Source organism: Saimiri boliviensis, chromosome 6, assembly GCF_048565385.1.
Source record: "Saimiri boliviensis isolate mSaiBol1 chromosome 6, mSaiBol1.pri, whole genome shotgun sequence".
NCBI classification, from domain to species: Eukaryota; Metazoa; Chordata; class Mammalia; order Primates; family Cebidae; genus Saimiri; species Saimiri boliviensis.
The window spans coordinates 65533490-65560242 of NC_133454.1; the positions used below are offsets into that span (position 1 = coordinate 65533490).

General features: G+C 39.2%; 1 protein-coding gene, 1 long non-coding RNA gene and 1 pseudogene across 9 annotated transcripts in view; 1 reads left to right on the forward strand and 2 right to left on the reverse strand.

Moving 5' to 3' along the window:
* Positions 1-14113, reverse strand: part of LOC141584844 (uncharacterized) — a 27902-nt gene extending 13789 nt beyond the window's left edge. Inside the window, exon 1 of the long non-coding RNA XR_012518058.1 lies at positions 1-14113. This exon is cut by the window's left edge and continues 12792 nt beyond it. This is a non-coding gene — a long non-coding RNA (uncharacterized LOC141584844).
* Positions 1-26753, reverse strand: part of ZBTB44 (zinc finger and BTB domain containing 44) — an 86017-nt gene that overhangs the window by 48697 nt on the left and 10567 nt on the right. The gene's annotated exons all lie outside the window — the stretch shown is intronic.
* Positions 13995-22319, forward strand: LOC101037222 (ATP-dependent RNA helicase DDX18-like; annotated as a pseudogene).

Here is a 26753-nt window from a genome sequence, read left to right on the forward strand (position 1 = left end):
TTGGATGATGTTGGGGTTCGGTGTACAACTGAACCTATTACCCAGAAAGTGAGCATAGAACACAATAGGTAGAGTTTTTCAACCCTTGCTTCCCTCCTTCTCTGCCTCCTCATATATCCCCTAGTGTCTATGTTTCCATCTTTATATCCATGTGTGCCCATTGTTTATCTTCCATTTACAAGTGGGAACATATGGTATTTGGTTTTCTGTTTCTGTGTTAATTTGCTTAGGATAATTGCCTTGAGCTGCATACATGATGCTGCAAAAATGTGATTTCATTCTTTTTTAATGGCTGTGCAGTATTCCATGGTGTATATGTACCATATTTTCTTTATCCAGTCCACCGTTAATAGGTATTTGAGTTGCTTCTATGTCTTTGCTCTTGTGAATTGTGCTGTGATGAACACACAGCTGCATGTGTCCTTTTGGCAGAATGATTTATTTTCCTATGGGCATATAACCAGTAATGGGATTGCTGAGTTGAATGATAGCTCAACTCTTAGTTCAAACAGGCTAATTTTAATTTCACTGACTTCATTTATTATTTTTGTATTTATACTTGTTTTTATTATTCCTTTTCTTCCCCTATTCGCCTTACTTTTATTTGGCTCTTCTTTTTCTAGCTTCTTAAGGTAGAAATTAAGATCACTGATTTGAGGACTTTTTTTCTAAAATAAGCATTTAAAGATATAAATACATATATGAGCACTGCTTTAGCTGCAGTCCTTATGTTTTGATATGCTGTATTTTCATTTTTGATCAGTTCAAAATATTTTCTAATTTTACTTGAAACTTCCTGTTTTGCCTATGCATTATTTAGAGTATGCTGATTAATTTCCAAGTATTTGGACATTTTTTCTATTATTGATTTCTAGTTTAGATTAGCAGTTTAGTTCCATTACTGTCAGAGAACATACTGGACTTGAGTTGGCTAATAATATTGCTCAAGCCATCTATATCTTTATTAGTTTGTCTACTAGTTCTGTTACTGTGAGGAATTTTGAAGTTTCCAACTACAATTGTGTATTTGTCTATTTTTCTCTTCAGATCTGTCAGTTTTTGCTTCACATATTTTGAAACCCTGTTTTGGGGTGCATACACATTTATGAGTCTTTTTTTTTTTTTTTTTTTGAGACGGAGTTCCGCTCTTGTTACCCAGGCTGGAGTGCAATGGCGCGATCTCGGCTCACCGCAACCTCCGCCTCCTGGGCTCAGGCAATTCTCCTGCCTTAGCCTCCTAAGTAGCTGGGATTACAGGCACGCACCACCACGCCCAGCTAGTTTTTTGTATTTTTTAGTAGAGACGGGGTTTCACCATGTTGACCAGGATGGTCTCGATCTCTTGACCTCGTGATCCACCCGCCTCGGCCTCCCAAAGTGCTGGGATTATAGGCTTGAGCCACCGCGCCCGGCACATTTATGATTCTTATGTCTTCTTGGTGAATTCACTCTTTCATCATTATGTAATGTTCTCTTTTATCCCTACTAATTTTATTTGCTTGGAATTCTACTTTATCTGATGTTATACAGTTATTTGAGCTAGATCATTGGTATTTTGAATTCTGGTCTCCTTTCTAATCTACCTACTAGTATTTATTTTTCACAGTTCTCAAACAGCTACTCCACATATTCTCTCTAGGTTTTTTTTGACTATTAAATATGGTTACTTCATCTTATCTAGGACTGAAACGTCCGGACCACTTTTTAAAGTTAATTATAGCTTTGTAAATTTTAACTTTTATCAAAGAAACACAAACATATAGTTTTATGCTTTCAATGAAAAACATGACTCTCTTTTCCTCACCCACCTCCTGTTTGTATTTTTTAAAGATTACTTGAGTATAAGTAATCAGGTATCTCAACAGGAAGAGTTTTGTTTTTTTCCTTTCAACTCTCTATGTCTATTATTTTTCTTGCCTTTTTGCACTAGTGAGAACTTCCAATATAATGTCTAATAGAAGTGGTGAGAATAGGACCTGAGCGAAGAGACAGTCTTGTGTTTTTAGCATCCAGTCTTATTATTTCTAGGTTTTTTTGTAATTGCTCTTTACCAGATTGGGGAAGTTCTCTTATTAACACAGCACACTTCTAACAACCCATAAATCAAAGGGCAAGACTCAAGGGAAGCTATAAAATGCTGAAGTGAACAAAAATGAAACACATCTAAATTTATGCAATGCAGCTAAAACAGTGCTTATAGGGAAATTCATTCCATTAAATGACTATAATTAGAAAATAAGTAAGGTCTCACATTAATCATCTGAAGTGCCTGCCTTCAGAAGCCAGAAAACAGGCCAGGTGTGATGGTGCACGCCTATAATTCCAGCACTTCTGGAGGCTGAGGCAGGCAGATCACCTGAGGTTGGGAGTTCAAGACCAGCCTGAACAACACTGAGAAACCCCGTCTCTACTAAAAATACAAAATTAGCCAGGCGTGGTGGTGCACGCCTGTAGTCCCAGCTACTCAGGAGGCTGAGGCAGAAGAATCGCCTGAACCTGGGAGGCAGAGGTTGCAATGAGCTGAGATTGTGCCATTGCACTCCAGCCTGGTCTCCATTCTTGAGCTCAAGCAATCCTCCCACCTCAGTCTCCTAAGTAGCTGGGACTACAGGTCCCCACCACCGTGACTAGCTCCAAATTTGTTTTAATTGTAGTAAAAAATATATATAAAATAAAATTTGCCATTCTAACCTTTTTTTGACTTTTTGAGATGCAGTCTCACTCTGTCACCCAGGCTGGAGTGCAGTGGCGCAACTGTGGCTCACTGCACCCTCCACCTTCTAGGTTCAAGCAATTCTCCTGCCTTAGCTCCCAAATGGATGGGACTACAGGTGTGTGTAGCCTAGCTAATTTTTTTGTATTTTTAGTAGAGGGGGTTTCGCCATGTTGGCCAGGCTGGTCTTGAACTCCTGACCTCAAGTGATCCACCCGCCTCAGCCTCCAGAAGTGCTGGGATTACAGGCATGAGCCACCATAGCTGGCCCATTCTAACCATTTTAAAGTGTATAGTTCAGTGACATTAAGTACAATTACACTGTTGTGTAACCAGCACCATTACCTATTCCCAAAATTTTTCATCAGCAAGGCCCTATTTTTACAAAACTCAAAAGAACTTCAGGGAACAAAAACAAAGAGTACCACAGACGTTACTTTGGCATGATCACTGCAAAAGAATCTTACAAAGTATGTAAGAATTAATCAATTTAAATTCATCTCAGAAGATTTTCATTTTTGTATAAACATAATAAATTATATGCTCAATCTCATTTTTAAAACTTAAGCTTTATTTGACAATGAGCATGAATTTTGATTATTTTTCTTGATATTAAAAAGGTAAACAGGTGGGTACAGTGGCTCATGCCTGTAATCCCAGCAATTTGGGAGGCCAAGGCAGGCAGATCACCTGAGATTAGGAGTTTAAGACCCACATGGACATCGTGAAACCCCAACTCTACTAAAAAAAAAAGAAAACAAAGAAACAAACAAAAATTAGCTGGGTGTGTATGGCAGGAACCCATTCAAGTAACTAATAATCACAAACACTTTGGTAATTTCTAATTGCCACAACTATTCATGGTACTTTATAAAAGTATGTGGCAATTAAGCTATAGAAGTCCAATTCCTGAAGCTCTTCTTTTATTTCACAACTGATCAAGCGACAGTAATCACAAAACCTCTGCTAAGATCTCCTTTGAGGACCCTGAATGAAGCTAGTCAAGAACAGGGCTTTACCTTGGGCACAGTGGCTTATGCTTATAATGCCAGCACTTTGGAAGGCTAAGGTGGGCAGACTGCTTGAGCTCAGGAGCTTAAGATTAGCCTGGGCAACATGGTGAAAACTCATCTCTACAAAAAAAAAAAAAAAAAAAAAAAAATTAGCCAGGTGTGGTAGCGTGTGCCTGTAGTCCCAGCTACTTGCAGGGATGACGCAGGAAAATCACTTCAGTCTGGGAGGTTGAGGCTTCAGTGAGCCCAGACTGAGCCACTGCACTCCAGCCTAGGTGAAGAAGTGAGACCCTGTGTCAAATAATAATAATCAAATAATAAGAACAAGGCTTCAGAGATACAGCAGCTCTATAAATTACCAGTCTTTGGAGATACAGAGAGCTATGGAAAATTTTTGCTCTAATATAGTCAATATTATATTGTCTCTAGAGGAACCACATGCCACAGTATGGAGTATAACTCTGGGACAGGTAGTTTTCATTATCTTATACTATAATTATTACTACGAATGGCTTGAGTGTTATATTAGAGACTAAAAAAGACAAAGGATGAATGAACAGACTGAAAAAGAGGCAATATTTTACCCCCTCAGATTCGGAAAAACACTCAAATAGAATAAATAAATTTGAATTTTAGAGCTTAACGGGTGAGTAGATTATTTTATGGCTCAGGAAATGAAATTTAGCTTAAAAAAAAATTTACTGGTGGCATATAGTGGTAAAGCCCAGAATGGTAAACCAAGTCAATACCTTAATGTCTGAGCTAGGGAGGGAGCACAGATTACTTGGTTCTTAAAAGTCCACTGCTTTATACAAAAATTACTGTAAAAACAGGACCTGGGGCCAATCTCTCTAACTTACCAGTCTCTCTAAATTATACTTTACTTTTTTTAACTTTTGACTTCTTTTGTCAAAATAGTCACATCCATATACACAAAATGATCTGACCATAATGCATTCACTGATTGTGGCTCTATCTTGTGGCATCTGAGATTCTGGCTGAAAGGTTTTTACCAGTGCTGGTGGGAGCCAACGAGGGTTCTTCCTTTCCAAAGTATGGAGCAAAGCCATGTCCTTTGAGTTTGAACTGGTGGAGCCGAGAATTCCTCAATGGTCTCTTTACTAAGGAGTTTTTGGTTTTCATAAAAACTTTGCTTTTTAATTTCTTCTCTGTATTTTTCATTCTTTAGTATTTCTTCCACAGTAGGTGAGTTTTCCTCGTTATTTTCTGAGATGGAGTTTTGCTCTTGTTGGCTAGGCTGGAGTGCAGTGGCCTGATCTCAGCTCACTCCAACCTCTGCCTCCTGGGTTCAAGTGATTCTCCTGCCTCAGCCTCCTGAGTAGCTGGGATCACAGGCACAAGCCACGACGCCCAGCTAGTTTTTGTATTTTTAGTAGAGACGGGGTTTTACCATGTTGGCCAGGCTGGTCTCGAACTCCTGACTTGAGGTGATCAGCCTGCCTCGGCCTCCCAAAGTGCTGGGATTACAGGCTTAAGCCATCTCACTCAGCCACTTTCTTGTTCTTCTGATCCAAGCTTCCCATTCTGTTGGAATATCCCCTACTTCACAGTCTACTTTTTTATTTGCTGTTTGTACAATTCTTTCTCTTGAATAGTTTGTCCTTACCTCTCCAGTTCTTGTACTCTGGAATGGAGTGGTATTTGTTCCCAGACCAATTCGTGCCCACATGCTCCTTCTTTTGACAGTGATCTCTACAAGGCACAGAACAAATCCTGAGACCAACCCATGCTGTCCACCTTGCTCTCAGCACTGCTGGCAGCTGGTCCACAGCAGGGGTAATGCTCCAGCCACTGACCCAGCCCACCTACAAGTATTCTTTCTATTGAATTGATAACAGTGTTAAGAATAATTGTTTCTACAAAGGAACAATTGTTCTTATTAGAATAAAAATATTAAATCTGTCCAAACAGTAAATCAACTATCCCAAAAGTGACAAACTACACAACTAAAAAGATTGGTGTAGACAAATGTTATGACTTATTACAGTAAATTCTTTACTAAAACTTCAAACCGAGAGGAAATAAGGCAAATTCTGTAACAAAATAATCTTTTAAAAAATGAAAAATTTATCAACGGGCCAGAATATTTAAACCTGAGTCCTTAGCTATAGTTATTTGCTGCCTAACAACCTAAAGAGAAAAAAGTGACTGCAAACATGACAGAAATTAGCCTATTCTGATTATCTGAATATCCCAGAAAAATACATACTTTTCAACCTGTCAATGTATTTTTAAAATTACGATGAACTTTTAAAAAGATCTATTAATTTGAATATTCTCTGAAACTTACTACCTGAAATTTTCGCAGTAAAGTATACCTCACACCGTAAGGACTCAATTTCTATTAAGGTTTCTAATTCTAGATCTGTCATAGACACTCTTGGTATCCCTGTCTCTCTGAACTACAGAAGATCACTACAAGGAAAAATATATTTGAGTTTTGGCTGGGCATGGTGGCTCATGCCTGTAATCCCAGCACTTTGGGAGGCCGAAGCAGGCAGATCACTAGGTCAGGAGATCGAAATCATCCTGGCCAACATGATGAAACCCTGTCTCTACTAAAAATACAAAAATATTAGCTGGGTGTGGTGGCGCATGCCTGTAGTCCCAGCTACTCGTGAGGCTGAGGCAGGAGAACTGCTTGAACCCAGAAGGCAGAGATTGCAATGAGCAGAGATTGCGTCACTGTACTACAGCCTGGGTGACAGTGCAAGACTCTGTCTCCGAAAAAAAAAAAAAAAAAAAAAATATATATATATATATACACACACACACACACATATATATTTGAATCTTTTGACATATTACTAAGCATTAATTAAAAGAATTACTGTCTTTTCATATTACCTAAAACTCAGTAACAGATTTCTTCACCTCATGAGTATTTCACATTTAATTCAATCATCAATGATATTAATATTGCCTGGAGACAGCATGTACGCTAGGTAGAACAACTGCTTTTTAGTTCAAACAGACCTGCATGTTAATCATGGTTATATGATTGTAGTGGCTGGATGACCTTAAACAAATGAGCTTTCTGAGGACTGTTAGGACAGATTAAATGAGATGAGTCCACGTAAAGTGCCCAGTGCCTAGCATAGGTTGTTTATTTAAGAATATCTGCAGCAGTAATTGATGAGCTATCATTATTGACAGATCTCTGACTCACCTTTGACTCAGAATTGACTCAACTGTCAATTCTGGACTTCTACTGACCAGCTAGAGTGCTAGACAATTCCATCTGAATGTGTCTGCCATCTTGGAAATTCGATGTCTGAAAACAAACTCAAATTATTTCCCAACTACCATACCACTACACAATTTCTTAATCTGCTAAGGATGGATGCCTTCAATTGCTCAGGTCCCCATAGCTTAAAATCTAGTACTCATGTTTAATTCTCCATGCCCCATCCCTCATCTCCCATCAAAACTCAGTATCATCTCTTAGGCACTCTCCCTTCACAGCCAAATTTATAAAAATTACAGATACTCCCCACTTATAAATGTTTATTGATAAATCAAAGTCATTTCTCAGAGCAAGAGTGTTAACTATGTCCATTACCAAGAGATAACAATGGGTATGCTCATGTAAGTCTTGGCTCTCTAGTCTTCATTGGTTTGTTCTCCATGCTTAGTTTTGAGGTACTTAAGAATATTATTAAATCCAGCATTTTCAATAAGCACAAAAACAGTAAGAATGCTGAAAATACTACTAAACAGAGGTAAGTAATTATGGTGGAAATAAAATAGAGAGATTATATTAATAAAGAATGAGAAAGCATGCTACACCCAACGGGATCAATATTAAATAGTATGAATGACTGTGAAGTACTTACAATAAATCCTGCAACTTATAAAGATGATACATGATAACTGATAATAGTAAGAGACAGGAAAAATACTGGAGAAATGGAAAAACTTTTGAGTATGTGGTTAACACTATAGAGTAGATATTAAACTCGGATATCAGGCCTCTTTACACTCTTAAAATTTATTGAGAACCCAAAAGAGCTTTTATTTATATGCAGAGGTTGCAGTGAGCTGAGACTGCTCCATCATACTCCAGCCTGGGGACAGAGTGAGACTCTGTTTAAAAAAAAAAAAAAAAAAAAAATCACATTTCAAGCAGCCTCTGGAAAATTCCGTCATATATCTGAGAGAATAAGGCTGGAATGAGCCGGGTGCGGTGGCTCAAGCCTGTAATCCCAGCACTTTGGGAGACCAAGGCGGGTGGATCACGAGGTCAAGAGATCGAGACCATCCTGGTCAACATGGTGAAACCCCGTCTCTACTAAAAATACAAAATATTAGCTGGGCATGGTGGGGCATGCCTGTAATCCCAGCTACTCAGGAAGCTGAGGCAGGAGAATTGCCTGAACCCAAGAGGCGGAGGTTGCAGTGAGCTGAGATCGCGCCATTGCACTCCAGCCTGGGTAACAAGAGCGAAACTCTGTCTCAAAAAAACAAAACAAAACAAAACAAAAAAGACTGGAATGAAAAATGGCAACTAATGTCTTTAAACACTGCTAGAAGATTGTTTTGATCCCATGGACACCCTAAAAGGTTCTGGAGATCCCCAGGAGAGTCTCCAGATTACATTAACCATTGTTTTCAAGTTTAATGTTAAAAATGAGGACATGGGCCAGGCACAGTGGCTCAGGCCTGTAATCCCAGCACTTTAGGAGACTGAGGCCAGAGGATCACCTGAGGTCAGAACTTTGAGACCAGCCTGCTCAGCATGGTTAAACTGCATCGCTACTCAAAATACAAAAATTAGCCAGGTGTAGTGATGCACACCTGTAATCCCAGCTACTTGGGAGGCTGAGGCACAAGAATAGCTAGAACCCAGGGGGCAGAGGTTACAGTCAGCTGAGATCTCGCCACTGCACTCCAGGGCCTGGGCAACAGAGTGAGACTGTCTCAACAACAAAAAGACATGGTTAGGAATTTATAGACAAGAACTTAAAGAAGACTAAGCAAGGTGAATGGACTGCTGTTTAAATAAGCCACAGAAAGATAGTTCTGCAAGATGCTACCAAATCTGCATACCAAAAAGTAGTAAAATAGTGTGATGTGGGAAGTGCTCAAGGCATCTGTTTTGCCATTTGTCACTTAAGACAGATGGGTGTAATGTTTATGTATTTGAGAAAGGGGTTCCTACCTGAACAAATCTGCAATGTAGATATATATATATAAAAAAAGACACACAGAACAAGCCAACTAAATGTTTTCATGTCTGGACTGAAGGTCTACAATTGTAGGGGTCATTCTGTTACCATAGGAGAGCCAGCCTAAGGATGGCAAAGCAAGAAGAACTTATATCCTCAAGGATATATCACTGAATTGCTAATTTAACTGACTCTCAGAGTGCCTTCTTTCTATTTTAAATAAATGTCCTTATTGTTTAAGCCACTTCATTCAAGGTTTTCTGATAACATAAACTGAATACCCTCATACACATGCCCCATAGGTACCTCAACAGGTCCAAGTGAATTCATTATCATCTCTCAAAAATGTCTTCTTTTTCAAGTACTCTGGTCAATGACAGCACCAACTCCAAAAAGCTAAAAATCCCGAAATGTCCATGTTCCAATCTCTTGAATCTGTGAATGATACCTTTATGGCTTTGCAGATGGGATGAATTATGCTGGAATGGGGGAAGATTATCCCAGATTACCCAGGCGGGCCCTCCTAAATACAGTCACAAGTATCCTCATGCAAGGAAGGCAGATGGAGACTTGACACACACAGGAGAAGGTGAAAGGCGGGGAAGAGGAGGTGTCGTGACAATGTGAAGATTGTAGTGATGAATAATATGGTCACAAGATGAATGTCTACAGCCCTCACAAGCTGGAAGAGGCAAGGAATGGGATCTCCCCTAGATCTTTTGGGCACTTAGATCACTTGGCTAAGATTATAGGGCTACTAACAGCAACTTATATCTTGATGGTTAACTTTCTCACTATTTTATAGTCTCTATTATGCTTTTAGATACTTTAGGTTGCTATCCCTCCCTCCCTACTCTGCAAAATAAACTCTTTGTCCTAAACTGATTTTGACTCATCATTTTCCAAATATACCATACATATTTCCACTTCCCCAGCTCTAGTCCTTTTTTGGAATTCCCTCCTCACTGATCTCAACAGATCAAGTTCTACTTTATTTTGTTTTCCCTTCTAACGTAAATGCCAGCAAAGCCTTCCATTTTTCTTTCTTTTTGAGATGGAATCTCGTTCTTCACCCAGGCTGGAGTGCAGTAGTATGATGTCGGCTCACTGTGACCTCTGCCTCCCAGGTTCAAGCAATTCTCATGCCTCAGCCTTCTGAGTAGCTGGGATTACAGGCGCCTGCCACCACGCCTGGCTAACTTTTGTATTTTTAGTAGAGATGGAGTTTCACCACGCTGGTCAGGCTGGTCTCGATCTCCTGACCTTGTGATCCACCCCCCTCAGCCTCCCCAAATGCCGAGATTACAGGTGTGAGCCACTGTGGCTGGCCAGCCTTCCATTTTTATGTCACTTTCAAATGTTCTTTCAAATATATTCTGTGGATCTTCAAATCTTAATGAAACTAAAGATGAGAAAAATAAAGATTAGAGAAAATACGGCCTAACAAGGACTCAAATTCAGAACCTCTGACTTTAGTTAAATCCTATCCTCATTTTACTATTAAACCAAGCTGTCTTTCTCTACACTGAACGCCGGTAGTAGTTCTATTTGGCTCACTGATCCAGCGTTTGATATCGTATCAATTTAGGTTTACCAGAGTACACGCTCTATCTCTACAATGATTATTCCAATATATTTATGGAATAAATCACATCTGTACTCCCAGCATAGGTTCTTTAAAAATCACTTTGAGTGCTTTCCTGAGATGTAATTCATGTACAAGAAACTGCATAGTGTACAATTTGATGAGTTATGACACATACATCATCACCACCATCAAGATAAGGAATATTGCCATGATTCCTGTAAGTTTCTTTGCAATCTCACCTTCCTGTCCTTGCCAGAAATTATCAATGTATTTTTCACTTTAGTAGCTGCATTTTCTAGAATTTTATATAAATGGGATTATATAGTATGTACTCTTTTTGTTTGATTTCTTTCATTAGACATAATAATTCTGAGATTCATCAGTGCTGTTGAGCCTATGGATTTTTGTTCTTTTTATTGCTGAATACTATTCTACTGCATGGATGTAACATCCTCTATTTGTCATTTAATTGTTGATAGACTTGAGCTGTTTGCAGTTGGGGCTATTACAAGTAAAGCCGTTATGCACATCTGTGTATAAGTATTTGTGTGGACAAACCAGCAGATGTTAATTATTTCTGTTTCTATGCCATTTATATGTTATACTCTTAATATTGCTTATTATACTGCAGTGATTCCATAAAAAAGTCACTATCCTATCCATCAGTACAATATTTTACATACAGTAAGTGATCAGTAAATAATTTACAGATTTTCCTCTCCCATCAGCCTACATGCGAATTGACAGAAAAGGTTGAGCTCTGTCTGTATGCTATAACTGCTTAAGAGAGTGTGTATACTGGTATGCAACAAAAACATAACGAAAAAATTAAAAATTTAAGAATAAATAAAAATAAAAGTGTGCATTGAAAAATTGCAAAATAAATGTTCTTGATTTATGGTGCTTATTTTTGAGATAAGCATATTATTTTTTAATGTTCAATCACATTATTAAGAGCTTAATTGCAATTAATAAACAAAATACATAAATTGGTATTTTAGGAGTGTAACATATACAACAAACGTTTTGTAGAAAACCTGCTAAAACAATTGATTTAAGAATGGAAGAACTACAGCTCAAAGTAGAAATTTCACATTAAACTTACATGGCCGATTATATATATGTACTCAAACTAGTAAAAATTACAACTCAACAACCCTACCAAAAGTTATTAAGATGCTTCTCACTATTAACAATCTTTTTTCTTTACAAATACAGCAGTACCTCATATTTTATATTTTGCTCTATACTTGTCACTCTTACCAATCTAAGTAAATGTCTATATTTTCCCATGACACAAACACAAGTTTTTAGATTGGATTCACATTAGAACTCCTATCTGGGAACATGCTTTTTCTTTCTGAAGACTAATGAAGGTGTTTCATGATTTTTCTTTAACACTACTGTAGTTTACTTCCCTTAAGTGTTAAAATTTTAAGTTTTCAGGGAGAATTTCAAATGGATTACTTTATCTGAGTTTAAAAAGATAATTTTAGGACTGGCACAGTGGCTCATGCTTATAATCTCAGCACTTTGGGAGGCCAGGGCAGGAAGCTCCTTTGAGCCTAGGAGTTTAAGACCAGCCTGGGCAACACAGAGAGACCTTGTCGCTACTAAAAATAAAATTAGCCAAATGTGCTGCTGTGTGCCTGTAGTCCTGAGTCCTGACTACACAAGAGGCTGAGGCAGGAGGATCACTTGAGCCTAAGAGGTTGAGATTACAGTGAGCTGTGATTTCACCACTGTACTCCAGCCTGGATGACAGAACAAGATCTTGTACAAAAAAAAAAAAAGACCATTCGGTCAGGCATGGGGGCTCATGCATATAATCCCAGCACTTTGGGAGGCCAATGTAGGTGGATCACCTGAGGTCAGGAGTTCGTGACCAGTCTAGCCAACATGGTGAAACCCTATCTCTACTGAAAATTAAACAAATTAGCTGGGCATGGTGGTAAATGCCTGTAATCTCAGCTACTTGGGAGCTGAGGCAGGAGAATCAGCTGAACCTGCGATGCAGAGGTTGCAGTGAGCTGAGGCAACTTCAGCCTGAGCAATAAGAGCAAAACTCTGCCTCAAAAAAAAAAAAAAAAAAAAAAAAAAAAAAAAAGACCATTTTATAACTAGTCATTTTTGAATGAAACAAAGATTCCAATCATTTTCTCTACAAACAAGCCCTTTCTAGTTCAGAGATGTGAAAAAGTAATAGAGCATTATCAATAAATCAATTAAATCAGTAACATTAAACGATTAGGATTTCCTCTCATTGCTGGTAGTCAGCAATTCATGGTGATTGTTACTTTCTACATCAAGGGAAGATAAATTAATATATATTGAGTAACTCCCGCCAAATGTCATTACTCTGGACTCACAAACTCTGGTAAAAGAATTTTTTAAATCCAGTTATGTACCGGGTACAGTGGTTCACACCTGTAATCCTAGCACTTTGTGGGGCCAAGATGGGTGGATCTCTTGAGGCCAAGAGTTCAAGATCAGGCTGGCCAACACAGAGAAATCCTGTCTCTATTAGAAATAAAAAAATTAGCCAGCTGTGGTGGTGAATGCTTGTAATCCTCTTACTCGAGAGGCTGAGGCATAAGAATTGCTTGAACCTGGGAGACAGCAGTTACAGTGAGCTGAGATCACACCACTGCACGCCACCCTGGGTGACAGAGGAAGACTCTGTCTTCGAAAAAGAAAATCCAGTTTTAAATGAGGAGACAGAAAATCAAATTAACTTCTCCATATCCCTATAACTAAGTAACGAAACCAGGATTTACACAGAGGTATATCTGACCAAAAAAAAAAAAAATTCAATTCCCAGTTCTTTCTCCCTACTCCATCATACTGCCATTTGTAAGCATTTAACCCATTTATGTATACCTTTAAGCCAGAGGTTGCAATTTTTTGAATTTTTGCAATCAGACCTTAGTGATGACCTGAGCAGCAAGACAGAAATAACTCCCACATACTTAGCGTTCCAATAATGGAACACTAGGCATAAATGGGTTAATCACAGTACTTAAGGGATATCTGCTATTCACATCATATTACTAGAAAGAAAGACTGAATAGAGGGCCTATCTATCTTATTCATCCACTTGGCTCATTACATGAGCAAGTAAAATTCAAGTCAGTTTTGGTCAACTAGCAATTAAAGAGCTCTTATTTTCCCTAAAGAGTTTTAAAGTGTCTACACCAAGTACTTGAGAGTTCAATCACTAATAGCTTTAAAAACATGTACACAAGTGGAAGTAATGTCAGCTCCGAGAGCTGAGTAGCCGTACTATGTGGGGCCCTGCAGTCTAGGCACTTCCTGGACAGTATGTTTTACCTGCTGATGAAACTCCTGCACAAGAAGAATTTGAGAAGTAGAATCTCAAATTGCGGCAGCAATTGAGATTCTAAAGTTGCAGGGGGCCTCAAATCTGACCCTATCAGAAACTCGAAATGGAGATGTGTCTGAAGAAACAACAAGAGTTGGAAAGTTTAAAAAAATCAAAACATTCTATGAATGTGGGCTTATCAGAAGCTCAAAATAAAGATGTGTCTCAAGCAGCAGTGGAAAATATGAAAGTTAAAAAATCTCCCCAGAAATCCACTATATTAACCAATGGAGAAGCAGCAATGAGGTCTCCCAAATCAGAATCAAAAAAGAAAAAGAAGAAAAAGAGAAAAATGATGAATGATGCTGGGCTTGATACAAAAAAAGCAAAAACTGAAAACAAAGGCAAATCCGAAGAAAGTGCTGAGACTCTTAAAGAAGTAGAAAATAATTTGGAGGAGCCAGATAATGATGGCAGTGAAGTACCCAGCCTGTCCCTGAGACTGACGGGAGCTTTTCATGATACTTCATTTGCTTCTCTATGTAATCTTGTCAATGAAAACACTCTGGAGGCAATAAAAGAAATAGGTTTTACAAACATGACTGAAATTCAGCATAAAAGTATCAGACCACTTTGGAAAGTCAGGGATCTTCTAGCAGCTACAAAAACAGCCAGTGGTAAAACCCTGGCTTTTCATATCCCTGCAGCTGAACTCATTGCTGAGTTACAGTTCATGCCCAGGAATGGAATGGGAGTCCTTATCTACCAGAGAATTAGCCATGAAAACTTTTGGTGTTCTGTCTCACCATGTGCATATCTATGAGTTGATAATGGGTGGTAGTAACAGATCTGCTGAAGCACAGAAATTTGCTAATGGGATCAATATCATTGTGGCCCCACCAGGCCATTGGCTGGACTGTATGGAGAATACCCTAGGGTTTACGTATAAAACCCTGCAGTATCTGGTTACTGATGAAGCTGATCGTATCTTGGATGTTGGATTTGAAGAAGAATTAAAGCAAATTATTAAACTTTTGCCAACATGTAGACAGACTATGCTCTTTTCTGCCACCCAAACTCAAAATGTTGAAGACTTGGTGAGGATTTCTCTGAAAAAGGAGCTATCGTATGTTGCTGTTGATGATGATAAAGCTAATCCAACAGTGGAAGGTCTTGAGCAAGGATATGTTGTTTGTCCTTCTGAAAAGAGATTCCTTCTGCTCTTTACATTCCTTAAGAAGAACCAAAAGAAGATTATGGTCTTCTTTTCATCTTGTATGTCCGTGAAATACCACTATGAGCTGCTGAACTACACTGATTTGCCCATCTTGGCCATTCATAGAAAGCAAAAGCAAAATAAACCTACAGCCACATTCTTCCAGTTCCGTAATGCAGATTTGGGAACACTACTGTATATGGATGTGGCGGCAAGGACTGGACATTCCTGAAGGTGACTGGATGTTCAGTATGACCCTCCAGATGACTCTAAGGAATATATTCATCGTGTGGATAGAACAGCTAGAGGCCTAAATGGGAGAGGGCCTTGCTCATTTTGCGCCCAGAAGAATTAGGTTTTCTTTGCTATTTGAACAATCCAAGGTTCCATTAAGTGAATTGAACTTTTCCTGGTCTAAAATTTCTGACATTCAGTCTAAGCTTGAGAAACTGATTAAAAAGAACTACTTTTGATTCCACCAAGACAGCCGAATAGGAACAGCTCCGGAGAACAGTTCCCAGCAAAAGAGTCGCAGAACATGAATGATCTCAGCATTTCCAACCAAGGTATCAGGTTCATTTCAATGGGACTGGTTGGACAGTGGGTGTAGCCCAAGGAGGTCAAACCAAGGCAGGGCAGGGCGCTGCCTCACCCAGGAAGTCCAACTGACCAGAAGATAGGTGACTCCCCACTGCCCCCTGCACTGTGGTTCAGATACCACACTTCTCCCATGGCCTCTGCAACCCACAGACTGGGAGATCCCTGCTGGGCTGAAAAGCATCATGAGTTAATAGCACAGATCTGAGCAGAAGCTCTGGCCAGTGCCAGGGGTTGTCAGCACAGATCTGGGCGGACGTTTTACCTAGCACCGAGAGTGGCTAAGGGACAGAGCTACCTGTTCCCCAGAAAGAGGGGGAGCTGAAAGCAGGGAGACAGGTGATATGGCTGGGTGGGTCCCACCAACCCCACAAAGAGCAGCAAACTGAAGCTCTCTCGCTTCAGAGTTTTGCAGCCAGCACATCAGTTCGAGCCTGACCTGGGACTATCGAGCTTGGTGGAGGGAAGGGTGTCCACCATTGCTGAGGTGGTTCTAAACCTGCGTGTGTAAGCAAAAGCTAGAGGAAGCTTACACAGCAGCTGGAGTGAGTTGGTGACAGCTCAGCAGTGCCTCTGTAGGCAGACAAGAGATAGACTGTCTCCTCAAGTGGTTCCCTGACCCCTGTATAACTAAAAAGATATACAGGAGAGCTCTGGCTGACACCTGGCAGGTACCCTGATGGGATGAAACTACCAGAGGAAAGACCAGGCAGCAACCTTTGCTGTTCTGCAAATCCCACAGGTGATTCCCAGGCCAGCATAGTCTGGAGTGGACCTACAGCAGTCCTACAGCAGAGGAACCTGACTGTTAGAAGGGAAACTAAAAAACAGCAACAACAAAAATAGTTTCAACATCAACAGAAAGGACGTCCACTCAGAGACCCCATCCGAAATCACCAACTTCAAAGATCAAAGGTAGGTAAATCTACGAAAACGGGAAGAAACCAACACAAAAAGGATGAAACCATCAAAGACCAGAACACCTCTCCTCCTCCCAGCTTAGAGAAGAACATAAATGACTTGACGGAGCTAAAAAACACAGCATGAGAACTTTGCAATGCATACAGAAGTTTCAATAGCCAAACTGATCAAGCAGAAGAAAGGATATCAGAGACTAAAGATCAACTCAATGAAATAAAAAGAGAAGGCAAGATTAGCGAAAAGAGAGTGAAAAGAAATTAAGCCTCCAGGAAATATGGGATTATGTGAAAAGACCTAACCTACGCTTGATTGGTGTACCTGAATGTGACGGGGAGAATGAATCCAAGCTAGAAAACACTCTTCAGGATATTATCCAGGAGAACTTCTCTAACCTAGCAGGGCTGGTCAACATTCAAATCCAGGAAATACAGAGAACACCACAGAGATACTCCTCAAGAAGAGCAGCCCCAAGGCACATAATCATCAGATTCACCAGGTTGAAGTGAAGGAAAAAATGCTAAGGGCAGCCAGAGAGAAAGGTTGGGTCACCCACAAAGGGAAGTCCATCAGACTCACAGCGGATCTCTCAGCAGAAACATTACAAGCCAGAAGAGAGTGGGGGCCAATATCCAACATCATTAAAGAACTTTCAACCCAGAATTTCATATCCAGCCAAACTAAGCTTGGTAAGTGAAGGAGAAATAAAATCCTTTACAGACAGGCAATTGCTGAGAGATTTCATCACCACCAGACCTGCCTTACAAGAGTTTCTGAAGGAAGCACTAAACATGCAAAGGAACAACCAGTACCAGTCACTGCAAAAATGTACCAAATGGTAAAGACCAATGATGCAATGAAGAAACTGCATCAACTAACAGGCAAAACAACCAGCTAGTAACAAAATGGCAGGATCAAACTCACACATAACAATATTAATGTTAAATGTAAAAGGCCTAAATGCCCCATTCAAATGACACAGACTGGTAAGCTGTATAAAAAGTCAAGACCCACTGGAGTGATGTATTCAGGAGACCCACCTCACATGCAAAGACACACACAGACTCAAAATAAAGGGGCAGAAGACGATTTACCAAGCAAACGAGGAGCAAAAAAACGCAGGGGTTGCAATCCTAGTCTCCGATAAAATGGAGTTTAAACTCAACAATATCAAAAGAGACAAAGAAGGGCATTACATAATGGTAAAACGATCAATGCAACAAGAAGAGCTAACTATCCTAAAATATATATGTACCCAACACAGGAGCACCCAGATACATAAAACAAGTTCTTAATGACCTACAAACAGACTTAGACTCCCACACAATAATAGTGGGAGACTTTAACACTCTATTGTCAATATTAGATCAACGAAACAGAAAATCAACCAGGACATCAAAGACTTGAACTCAGATCTGGACCAAGCAGACCTAATAGACATCTACAGAACTCTCCACCCCAAATCCACAGATTATGGATTTTTCTCAGCACCGCGTCGCACTTACTCTAAAATTGACCACGTAATTGGAAGTAAATCACTTCTCAGCAAATGCAAAAGAACAGAAATCATAACAAACAGTACCTCAAACCACAGTGCAATCAAATTAGAACTCAAGATTAAGAAACTAACTCAGACCCATGCAACTTCATGAAAACTGAACTGGCCCCTGAATATCGACTGGATAAACAATGAAATGAAGGCAGAAATAAAGATGTTCTTTGAAACCAATGAGAACAAAGACACAATGTGTGCCAGAATCTCTGGGACGCATTTAAAGCAGTGTCTAGAGGGAAATTTATAGCAATAAATGCCTACATGAGAAGTGAAGGAAGATCTAAAATCGACACCCTATCATCAAAATTGAAAGAGCTAGAAAAGCAAGATCAAAAAAGACTCAAAACCTAGCAGAAGACAAGAAATAACTAAGATCAGAGCAGAACTGAAGGAGATAGAGACAGAAAAAAACCTTCAAAAAAGAAAAATCATTAAATCCAGGAGCTGTTTTTTTTTTTTTAAAGATCAACGAAATAGACCACTAGCTAGACTAATAAAAAAGAAAAGAGAAAAGAATCTAACAGACGCAATAAAAAATGATAAAGGGGATATCACCACTGATTCCAGGGAAATACAAACTACCATCAGAGATTACTACAAACAACTCTATGCACATAAACCAGTAAACCTGGAAGAATTGGATAAACTCCTGGACACTTACACCGTCCCAAGACTAAACCAGGAATAAGTCGAATCCCTGAATAGACTAATAACAAGGTCTGAAGTTGAGGCAGCAATTAATAGCCTACCGACCAAAAAAAGTCCAGGTCCAGACAGGTTTACAACCGAGTTCTATCAGATGTATAAAGAGGAGCTGGTACCATTCCTTCTGAAATTATTCCAAACAATACAAAAAGAGGGAATCCTTCCTAACTCATTTTATGAGACCAACATCATCCTGATACCAAAACCTGGCAGAGACACAACTAAAAAAGAAAACTACAGGCCAATATCCATGATGGACATTGATGCAAAAATATTCAATACAATACTGGCAAACCAAATGCAACAGCACATCAGAAAGCTTAGCCATCACAATCAAGTAGGCTTCGTCTTGGGGATGCAAGGCCAGTTCAACATACGCAAATCTAGAAACCTAATCTATCACATAAACAGAACCAAAGACAAAAACCACATGATCATCTCAGTAAATGCAGAGAAGGTCTTCGACAAAATTTAACAGCCCTTTATGCTAAAAACTGTATTGACAGAATGTATCTCAAAATAATTAAAGCTATTTACGACAAACAAATAGCCAATATCATACTGAATGGGCAAAAACTGAAAGCATTCCCTTTGAAAACTGGCACTAGACAAGGATGCCCTCTCACCACTCCTATTCAATATAGTATTGGAAGTTCTAGTCAGAGCAATCAGGCAAAAAAAAGAAATAAAGGATAGTCAATTAGGAAACGAGGAAGTCAAATTATCTCTATTTGCAGATGACGTGATTGTATATTTAGAAGACCTCATCGTCTCAGCCCAAAATCTCCTTAAGCTGATAAGCAACTTCAGCAAAGTCTCAGGATACAAAATCAGTGTGCAGAAATCACAAGCATTCCTATACACCAGTAACAGACAGAGCACCAAATCATGAGTGAACACCCATTCACAACAGCTATAAAGAGAATAAAATAAAATACCTAGAAATACAACTAACAAACGATGTGGAGGGCCTTTTCAAGGAGAACTACAACCCACTGCTCAGGGAAATAAGAGAGGCCACAAATAGATGGAAAAACATTCCATGCTTATGTTCAGGAAGAATCAATATTGTGAAAATGGCCATACTGCCCAAAGTAATTTATAGATTCAACACTATCCCCATCAAGTTACCATTGACCTTCATCACAGAACTGGAAAAAAACACTTTAAACTTCATATGGAACCAAAGGAGAGCCTGCATAGCCAAGACAACCCTAAGCAAAAAGAACGAAGCTGGAGGCATCATGCTACCTGACTTCAAACTATACTACAAGGTCACAGTAATCAAAACAGCATGACACTGGTACCAAAACAGAGACATAGACCAATAGAACAGAACAGAGGCCTCAGAAGTAACGTACACATCTACAATCATCTGATCTTTGACAAACCTGACAAAAACAAGCAATGGGGAAAGAATTCCCTGTTTAATAAATGGTATTGGGAAAACTGGCTAGCCATGTACAGAAAGCAGAAACTGGACCCCTTCCTGACACCTTACACGAAAATTAACTCCAGATGGATTAAAGACTTCAACATGAGACTTAACACCATAAAAACCCTATAAGAAAACCTAGGCAAAATCATTCAGGACATAGGCATAGGCAAGGATTTCATGACTACAACACCAAATGCAATGGCAACAAAAGCCAAAATAGACAAATGGGATCTAATTAAACTTAAGAGTTTCTGCACAGCAAAAGAAACAATTATCAGAGTGAACCCGCAACCAACAGAATGGGAAAAAATTTTTGTAATCTACCCATCTGACAAAGGGCTAATATCCAGAATCTACAAAGAACTAAAGCAGATCTACAAGAAAAGATTCCATTCAAAAGTAGGCAAAGGATATGAACAGACACTTTTCAAAAGAAGACATTTATGAGGCCAAAAAAATATATGAAAAAATGCTCACCATCATTGGTCATTAGAGAAATATAAATCAAAACCACACTGAGATACCCTCTCATGCCAGTTAGAATGGCGATCATTAAAAAATCTGGAGACAACAGATTCTGGAGAGGATGTGGAGAAACAGCATTGCTTTTACACTGTTGCTGGGAGTTCAAATTAGTTCAACCACTGTGGAAGACAGCGCAGCGATTCCTCAAGGATCTAGAAATAGAAATTCCATTAGACCCAGCAATCCCATTACTGACTATATGCCCAAAGGATTATAAATCGTTCTATTACAAAGACACATACACACATATGTTCACTGTAACACTGTGTACAATAGCAAAGACCTGGAACCAACCCAAATGCCCATCGATGATAGACTGGACAAAGAAAACATGGCACATATACACCATGGAATACTATGCAGCCATAAAAAAGGATGAGCTCATGTCCTTTGTAGGGACATGGATGAATCTGGAAACCATCATTCTCAGCAAATTTGACACAAGAACAGAAAACCAAACACTGCATGTTCTCACTCACAGGTAGGTGTTGAACAACGAGAACACATGGGCACAGGGAGGGGAACGTCACACACCAGGGTCTGATGAGGGGTGGGGGGCTAGGGGAGGGACGGTGGGGGGCTAGGGGAGGGATAGTGGGGGGTGGGATGGTTGGGGAGGTATAACACTGAGAGAAATGCCTGATGTAGGTGATCAGGGGATGGAGGTAGCAAACTACCACCGCATGTGCATACCTATGCAACAATCCTGTAAGATCTGCACCTGTACCCCAGAACTTAAAGTACAATTAAAAAAAAAAAAGAAAAGAATATGCAATTCTGAACATCAGTATAATTCCTCTCCTTTTTGTTGCTAATAACAAGATGATGGAAAATTTTCACTGTTTTCTTCAAATTTTGTAACAATTTATACATAGTATGTATATATAGTGTATATGCATGTATACATACATATATACACAAATGTATATATAGGAGACTTTCAAGATCAAGGTAGAAGTGCATATGTACATGCTTACATGTATGTATTTGTGTGCATTTCAAACATTTCTTGAGTGTCTGGGGTAGGCCTGCCATGACGGTGTTTTCCCAAACTATCTCTTTTCAGTCTTAATCCTGTGTAATAATAGATAAGATTCTCTCCATTTTAAAGGCGAAAAAAACGAATATAGCTACCCAAGGATATATGGTTCATATGTTATAAAGTCAATACTTAATTGTATGTTAGTCCTTGTTCTGCTAAATACTAAATTATATAAAAATAATGAGAAAAAAAAAAAGAACTACTTTCTTCGTAAATCAGCCCAGGAAGCACGTAAGTCGTACACATGAGCCTATGGTTTCCATTCTCTGAAAAGGATCTTTAACATTTGTAACTTAAATTTGCCTCAAGTTGCTCTGTCATTTGGTTTCAAGGTGCATTCTTTTGTTGATCTGAACGTCAACAGCAATGAAGGCAAGCAGAAAAAGCGGGGAGGTGGTGGTAGATTTGGCTACCAAAAAAACCAAGAAAGTTGAGAAGTCCAAAATCTTGAAACACACTAGGAAGAAATTATCCCATAGCAGGCAGTTCTCTCACTGAAGACATGCCTTTCATCTTGAATAACTTTGTCCTAAAATGAATTTTTTCCCCCTTGATTTAACAGGATTGTTGTAGCCGTTAGAATTTAAACTTATCTAACAAGAGTATAAATTGACTTGGGTTGCAAGCACTGAGCACTGTTACTTCTATCAGCTCTCTTGTTTATTTTTGGAATATAAAACAGGCTTTAATTGTCTTGGTTCCCCAAGGGCAAAGCAAGGAATATCTGGTCTTTCTTGTGACTACATAATATTTTAATTTTAAATAGTCCTCCCCCATACACACAAATGTATGTTACTGTTTTAATATAATTCTTTTTGTACCTTAAAAAAAAATATGTACACAAGTGCAGTGGCTTTCTCCAACTTACCTCTGCACAAGCAGTTAACTTTATATATGTCTTGGTATGGGTTGAATTGGGTTTCCTGAAAAGATACGTTGAGGTCCTAACCCCCAGTGCCTCAGAATGGGACCTACTATGGAAATGGAGTTTTTATAGAGGTAATCAAGTTCAAGTGAGATCATTAAGGTATCATCATATAAAGGGGACATGCACATAGGGAGGATGCCCCATGAAGACTGGAGTTGTGCTGCCACAAGCCAAGGCACTGCCAGAAGCAAAAAGAGAAAAGTGGAACAAGATCCTTCCCTCATGGTCTTCAGAAGGAACCAACCCCACCTACACCTGATTTTGAACTTCTGGCCTCCAGAACTATGAGACAAAAAGTGTCTATTAACAGCCACCTACTTTGTCATACTTTGTTATAGCACTCTAGCAAATTAATACATGTTGCTTTTCAAAGTAATGTAAAATTTAACTATATTACATTTTAATAAACTAAATGTTTCAACTAACAGGCAGATTGTCAGAAGAGATAAAAGCATGCTCAAATATATTCTTTTTATAAGAAACCCACTTTAAATAAAAAGAGACAGATAGATATGAAAGAACATATATCATGCAAATAGTTAAGTGTAAGAAAGCTGGAATTGGCTTATTTTAATACCAGATAAAATATTCAAGACAAAGTATTATCAAAGACAGAGGTGAATAATAAAAAAATGGGTATGCTTCAAAATAAAACACTGATAAAATTAAAGGAAAAGATAATTCCATGGTAATAACTGAAGATTTTTTTTTTTTTTTTTTTTTTGAGACAGGGTTGCCTAGGTAGGAGTTCAGAGGCACAATCACTGCACACACAGCCTCGACCTCCCAGGCTCAAGGAATCCTCCCACCTTAGCCTCCTGAAGAGCTGGGAGTACAGGCATGCACCACCACACCCAACTAATTTTTTTATTTTTTGTAGAAACAAGGTTTCATTATGTTGCCCATGCTAGTCTCAAACTCCTGGGCTCAATGAATCCACCCACCTTGGCCTCCCAAAGTGCTGAGATTATAGTTGTGAGCCACGGCGCACAGCCAAAAGTTGAAATTGTTTTCTTTTTTTTTTTTTTTTTTGAGACGGAGTTTCGCTCTTGTTACCCAGGCTGGAGTGCAATGGCGCGATCTCGGCTCACCGCAACCTCCGCCTCCTGGGTTCAGGCAATTCTCCTGCCTCAGCCTCCTGAGTAGCTGGAATTACAGGCATGTGCCACCATGCCCAGCTAATTTTTTTTTTGTATTTTTTTTTAGTAGAGACGGGGCTTCACCATGTTGACCAGGATGGTCTCGATCTCTCGACCTCGTGATCCACCCGCCTCGGCCTCCCAAAGTGCTGGGATTACAGGCTTGAGCCACCGCGCCCGGCCGAAATTGTTTTCTTTGTGGGTTTTGTGTGTGTGTGTTTTTAGATTGAGTCTCACTCTGTTGCCCAGGTGGGAGTGCAGTGGTATGATCTCGGCTCACTGCAATCTCCACCTCCTGGGTTCAAGCAATTCTCCTGCCTCAGCCTCCTGAGTAGCTGGGACTACAGGTGCACACTACCACGCCCGGCTACTTTTTGTATTTTTAGTAGAGACGGAGTTTCATCATGTTGGCCATGCTGGTCTTGAACTCCTGACCTCAGGTTATCTGCCTGCCTCAGCCTCCCAAAATGCTGGGATTACAGGAGTGAGCCCCCCGGCCACCCCCCTCACAAAAACACTAAAACCATGAGTAAAGATGTAAAATATCTGGAGCTTGGGAAACATGGTGAAATTCATCTCTACAGAAAATACAAAAACTAGCCAGACATGTGGTATGCACCTGTAGTACCAGCTACTTGGGAGGCTAAAGCAAGACGATCTCTTGAGCCTGAGAGGCGTAGGTTACAGTGAGCCGAGACCAAGCCACTGCAGTTCAGCCTGGGCGACAGAGTGAGACCCTGTCTCGAAAAAGAAAAAAAAAAAAAAGACATAAAGGCAATCACCTTTAACCAATTGACATTTATAGTGCAGAAGACATTCTTTTCAAGTGCAAAGTGGTATGTTCACCAAGAAAGATCATATGCAGGGCCATAAGACAAATCTTAATAAATTTTAAAGGAATGAATGCACAAAGTATGTTCTCTCACCGAAAAAAAATAATTATAATTAAGAAATTAATAAAATATCAAGAAAACCCTAAGTATCTGGAAATTAATGTACTTTTTTTTTTTTTTTGAGACGAAGTCTTGTTCCCATCCCCCAGGCTGGAGTGCAATGGCATGATCTCAACTCACTGCAACCTCTGCCTCCTGGGTTGAAGCGATTCTCCTGTCTCCGTCTCCCGTGTAGCTGGGATTACAAGCAACTGCAACCACACCCAGCTAATTTTTGTATTTTTAGTAGAGACAGGTTTCGCCACATTGGCCAGGCTAGTCTGGAATTCCTGACCTCAGGTGATCTGCCTGCCTTGGCCTCTCAAAGTGCTGATTACAGGCGTGAGCCACCGTGCCCAGCCATAACACACTTCTAAATAATAATCCATGGGCTGGTCAAAAAAGTAATCAACAAAGAAAACTGGAATATATTTTTAACTGATATCGAAAATATGACATTATCAAAATTTGTGGGATGCAGCTAAAGCAGCACTTAGAGGAAAATCTGTACCTTTAAAGGATATGTCAGAAATGATGGTCTCTAAATATCAATGACCTACTACCTCATACCCATCTGAATGTCTGTAACAGTAAAAAAAAAAAAAACAACCAAAAACCAAAAACCAAAATAACAAGTCTTCGCAAAGATGTGGAAAAACTGAAACCCTTATGCACAGCATAAGGTGGGGGGAATGTAAAATGGTGGAGCCACTGTAGAAAACAGTATAGTGGTTCCTTGAAATATAAAAAAAAGAAATTACCACATGATCCAGCAATTCTACTTCTGGGTATATACCCAAAAGAACTGTGAAAGCAAGGACACACCAGTATTTGTACATTCACATTCAAAGTAGCATTACTCACAACAGCCAAAAGGTAGAAGCAACCCAAATGTCCACAAGAGATGAATGAATGAATAAAATGTGGCACAAATACACAGTGGGATATTATTCAGCCTTAAAAAGGAAGGAAATTCAGATATATGCGGCAACACAAATGTACCTTGAAGGCATTATGCAAGTGAAATAAACCAATCATTAAGGAACAAATATAATATGATTCCAATTACATGATGTATTTAGAAAACACTCAAATGTAGAGACAGAAAAGTAGAAGAGTGGTTGCCTGGGGATGTAGTGGGAGAGGAATGGGGAGTTAGTGTTTAATGAGTACAGAGTTACACTTCTGAAAGATGAAGAGTTCTCAAAGATGGGTAGTGGTGACGGTTAACAATGTGAATGAGACTTGATGCCACTGAACTGTACACTTAAAAATGGTCATGATGGCAAATTTTATGTTATGTGTATTTCATCACGATTAAAAAAAAAAAAAAATCAATGGCCTATGTGTCTACCTTAACTAGAAAAAGAGCAAAGCAAACACAAAATAAATAGGCAAAACACAGACATAAATCAAAGAAAATAAACAAGCCATAGAAAAAATTAAAGCCAAGACTTGGTTCTCTGAAAAAATAAGCAAAATTGACAAACCTTTAGGCTAGACCAATTAAGAAAAAAAAAAAAAAAAAAAAAAAAAAAAGAAGGGAAAAAAGTGAAGGTGGGGCAGCAGAAGGGAAACCTGTGAAAGATATATACAGAATAAGCAGCATGGTAGGAGTTATTTCAGAAGCCAAGGGTAGAAGGTATTTAAAGGAGTGGTGACTGACAGTGTCAAATGCTGCTGACTGGTTAAATAAGATAAAAACCAAAGTCTATTTGATTTAGCCACAAAGGAGTCACTGATGACCTTATGATAGCACATTAGGGAAAGAAAAGTAGAAGAGGTAGAAGCAAGATTGCCATAGACAAAGAAAGAATATACAGAAATGAGGAAGTGAAAACTTTTGAGTACAGACAATTCATCATAGTTTGGTTCTAAAAATACAGCAAGGGGGTTAGCTAGAAAGAAATAAGGGGTCAAGAGAAGATACCAA